This window comes from Saimiri boliviensis, chromosome 15, assembly GCF_048565385.1.
Source record: "Saimiri boliviensis isolate mSaiBol1 chromosome 15, mSaiBol1.pri, whole genome shotgun sequence".
NCBI classification, from domain to species: Eukaryota; Metazoa; Chordata; class Mammalia; order Primates; family Cebidae; genus Saimiri; species Saimiri boliviensis.
The window spans coordinates 47,907,895-47,913,106 of record NC_133463.1 but is presented as its reverse complement, the minus strand read 5'-3'; positions in this window follow the sequence as shown (position 1 = coordinate 47,913,106).

Sequence of the window (5,212 nt, the reverse complement as noted above, 5' to 3'; positions counted from 1 at the left end):
ACACAAGTGAAAAATGGATTTTTGATGAGTTCTTATATGACCATATGTGGTATTAGTCAGTGTGAGGTATTGCTAGCAAGCTCATTGCTTTCAAAAATCAAAGTTAAATGGTTCATCTATCATCAGAATTTGTGTCTGGGCGACTTGTCTGAACATCAGTATGATTTATGGTTTGAATTGAAGGAGTCAACCATGCATGTTTCTTAGTTTATCGTTTTATGCTGTCTTCAATTAAATGTCTATAAACACAGTGATGGCTTTATGACATTGTCCATCAATAAAGACTATCAGATTTTGCATGAGAATATGTAATTTTCAGAAACATAATGACCTTTTGACTTCTATGTTTCCATTATATACATATACATGTAGTATTTCTTCACAGAAAATTTTACTCCCCAATTTGTCATACAGAACAATGACCTATTTTATAGAATGTCCTGAATTATTATTTAATACTTTTTAAAACACATACTTATCAAATTATGATCATAATTGGGGTTGAAGTTACAGCTCTGTTTTGCACACTATATAAAATGCTTTTATCAAAATGCAGATTGGAAAAAATATATATCTGAATATTTTCTTGCATGCTGATTCAGTATTTGATTGTTTCATGGATTTAAAAGAGTTTAAACAGGTCTTCGCTAAGAGAAAATAATGTATATGATAATATTAAATTAAATTATTCCACATAAAAGATGAATCCTGGAAAATCTCGCGTTTTCATTTTCTTTGGGACGTTGAATAATGATACTTTCAGTTTTCATATTTATGAATGTGGTGTATAGTATTCACACTGGCAGCTTGTGGAGGGTGAATCATTTTCTGTGTAGCTCTGTCCTGATATTGCTGCTGACAGCAAAGCATTGTAAAAAAGAATTAGTATTCTAGTTCTTAAAGCTATGTTGAATATCTTTTCAGCATATTTTTAATAAAAAATACGATGTGAAGGTTTTTATATAACAAATCATATGCATGTAATTTAAGCACAGAAGAACAGAGCTAGAGAATTAACACAGTCTTAGATGTAATTTTAAACAAGTATATTTTTGTGAATACGTAATGGTTACATATATATAGCATTCTTTCTGTGTTGAACAAGTTCTTTTTTCCATCATATAATGGAAAAGTGTTGCGTATATGGCAGGTATATGAAGACACCAATCAATGATTTTCAGAGCTCACATCACAGAATTGGGAGTACACCAAGATCCATCTATAGCTACAGATTGAATCTCATATATCTTTATAAATTCTGAAAAACATAAATTTGATTTCTCTACTATAAATTAACAGTGGTCAAATCTATGCATAAATTGGATATTGAAACAAAAATTACCTTTGACTTCAATTATCTAGATAATTCAAGAAAGTGAAAATTACCTGTAGGAATGAAACTATTAGACATCATTCTAAATTGTAAAAAGCACCTGGCTATGTAGAACAAATATTTTGCATGCTATAAATTCTGCATTACTGAAAAATATAAATAGGTTATAAATTGCCAAAATACACAGACAAGTATATACACAAATATAAATATTTAAATATTGGTTTGCTTGGTTATTACTATAGGATTGGCTTGCTATCTCGCTTATAATGCAGATATTTTTATCAGATTGTCTAAATCAGTATGAAGATACATTGGGAGAAACAGAGATTTCAGGGACATTTCTCAAGTTTAGAATTCTCATTTTGATTATATCTCCAGGAGAATTTTATCAATAACAAAGTCAGAGATGTTTTTAAGAGATGAATTGTAATTTCAAGAAACCAGCTAGCACAAGCTTTAGATTTTCAGTTCAATGTTTTCCACCGTGATTTGCGGATAATTCTTGAGGTCCACTTGCCCTGTAACAATATTTTCATTTTTATTTTCATAGTGATCTAACATAAGAAATAAAATTATAAAAATAAAGTTAATATTTTTCAGAGACTGTAACATGGTTATTCACTTACAATATTTTAGCTTCTTAGCTACTACTTTTCAAACTTGCCTCTCGATAATTTTTGTCAGGAATGAAACATTTTACCACTTAAAGGAGGAACTGATATCCTTTGATGTGAAAAACAGTGAGCTAAATAAGTGTTTATTCTTTTATTTATTTATTTATTTTTCATTGTGCCTTAGGTTCTGGGGTACATATGCAGATCATTCAGGATTGTTGCATAGGTACATACATGGCAAGGGGGTTTGCTGCCATCCTCCCCTGATCACCTGTATCTGGTATTTCTCTCCTCATTATCCCTCGCCACCCTCCCCACCCCCACTGTCCTTCCCCTAATCCCCCCTACTGACCGAAACACGTGATGCTCCCCTCCCTGTGTCCACGTGTTCTAATTATTCAACACCTACCTATGAGTGAGAACATACGGTGTTTGGTTTTCTGTTCTTGTGTCAGTTTGCAGAGAATGATGGTTTCCTGATTCATCCATGTCCCTATGAAGGACACAAACTCATCGTTTTTTATGGCTGTGTAGTATCCCACAGTGTATATGTGCCACATTTTCTTTATCCAGTATATCGATGTGGGACATTTGGGTTGGTTCCAGGTCTTTGCTATTGTAAACAGTGCTGCAATGGACATACATGTGCATGTGCCTTTATCGTAGAACAATTTACAATTCTTTGAGTATATACCCAGTAATGGGATTGCTGGGTCAAATGGTATTTCTATTTCTAGGTCCTCGAGGAATTGCCACACTGTCTTCCTCCACACTGTAAATGGCTGAACAAATTTACACTCTCACCAGCAGTATAAAAGTGTTCCTATTTCTCTACATTCTCTCCAGCGTCTGTTGCCTCCAGATTTTTTAATGATCGCCATTCTAATTGGTGTGAGATGGTATCTCAATGTGGTTTTGATTTGCATATCTCTAGTGACCAGTGATGATGAGCATTTTTTCATGTGTTAGTTGCTTTAAAATATCCTAATATAATGTGTAAGTAAACCTGGAAGTAAAACATTTAAAATGTCACTATATTCTTAATAGGTGAATTTTCTGAATACCAAAATTTCCCTTCTCTGTTGCAATTTGAAAGAACTATTTATTGTAAACATTAAAAATAAGTTCTTGGTACTTGGGGGCCATGATACCAAATGTTCTCTTTTTTTTAAAAAAAAAAAAGAAAAAGTTTAAAATAATACAAATAAATTACTAGACAGTTGAAAATTTTCAGAGTGTATAAATAAAATACAATTTTTGACACCTTAGAACATCACAATATGTTGTGTGTGGGAGGTGATAGTGAGAGAAGTTGAGATACTTTTCTTGATGAAGATTATATGGTATGTTTGTCTTAACATTATGTCACATAGTTTTCAAGAATGTTTTTGCATTTTATATGTAATCTATCCATGGAGAAATTTTCCAATCTGTCTGATTATATATACATCTTATTTCAACTTTTTGATATTATAAGTCTTCCAATGAGCATCTTCATGGATAGCTCTTTATTTTATTTTATTTTTTTCATTTTTGTACTTAGGAAAATACATACTTATGGTATCTATAATCATACTATAAAGACTTACTCAAATATTCATAAATATATAGTGACACCTGTTTTGAGTACTTTTTAAATAAAATTACATTGCTGATTTAAAAATATTATTTTGATTTTTGAAAGATTTGAGAAAACACTGTCCCATTATTTAAAATCCCTGCAAAAGACCTGATTTTACAATTGTGTGAACATAAAATCCTTAACTGTCTTTAGCCATTTTTGTTGTCATCTTAATATGCCGAAGACATTATTTTAATATCTTTGTCCTCCTCCTGAGCTTAGTCTCATTACAGGTTTACTTGGTCAAACTCAAGATGTCAAGATGTTCAAGATGGCATTAGTACACTACCTTCCCAGCTACAGAATGCTTTTGTGCAGAAGTGATTATGAACAAAGAATAATGTTATATTAACACAAACACATAAGTAGTACTAGTTTTCAAAAGACTAAAGAAATGAAATTCATTCCACTCTTTGTTATATTTAAATATTTTGCACTTATAGAAGATCCAAAAGGAAATATTTCCTTCTTAATACATGAGATGTATGTTTAGAGGTTACGTTAAAATGTTTGTGTTAAACAGAAATGTTTTATAAAATGATTTGATTATTGAAGAAGTGAAGCTGTCATAATTTGGACACACACTTATTTTTGAGCAGTGTAGCTGTTTAAAAAGCTTCTTGAAAAATTTCTGAGAAGAGTAAGTTTTTATATGCATGAATATGTAGACATAATTATAATACATAATCTAGAAAGACTGACTTTCTTATATGCTAATTTATTCAAATATAATTTTAGATGACATGATAAAATTAGTTATGATAAGTTGTTTTAGTTTTCTTCTCTCCTTCCTTCCTGCCTTCCTTCTTTCCTTCCTTCCTTCTTCTTTTTTCCTCTCTCCCTCTCTCCCCTCTCTCTCCCTCCCCACCTCTCTCCATCCTTCCTTCCTTTCTTCCCTCCCTCCCTCCTTTCTCTCTCTCCCTTCCTTCCTTCCTTCCTTCCTTTCTTTCTTTCTTTCTCTTTCTTTCTTTCTTTCCTTTCTTTTCTTTCTTTCTTTTTTCTTTTCTTTTCTTTTCTTTTCCTTTCTTTCTTTCTTTCTTTCTTTCTTTCTTTCTTTCTTTCTTTTCCTTCTTTCTTTCCTTTCTTTTCTTTCTTTCTTTCTTTCTTTCTTTCTTTCTTTCTTTCTTTCTTTCTTTCTTTCTTTCTTTCCTTTCTTTCTTTCCTTTCTTTCTTTCTTTCTTTCTTTCTTCCTTTCTTTCCTTTCTTTCTTCTCTCCCTCGGTTGCCCAGGCTATACTTACAGTGGTCCAATCTTGGCTGTCTGTAGCCTCCCCTCTGTCTCCTGGGTCCAAGCGATTCTCCTGCTTCAGCCTCCCACATGACTGGAATTACAGGCATCCACCACCACTCCTGGCTAATTTTTGTATTTTTAGTAGAGATGGAGTTTCACCTTGTTGGCCAGGCTGGTATAGAACTCCTGACGTCAGGTAATCTGCTTGCTTCCACCTCCCAAAGTTCTGGGATTACAGGCATGAGCCACCATATTGGACCAAAATGTTTTAATATATTAGACATTTACATAAATATGCAAACTAATGATAAGAATTTTTTGGTACCAATTTAAATGTGGTACATTTCCTAACTTTCCTAACTTTAAGGTTTAGAGGTTGTTTTGTGAAAAATATGTGACCTAGGTTAAAAT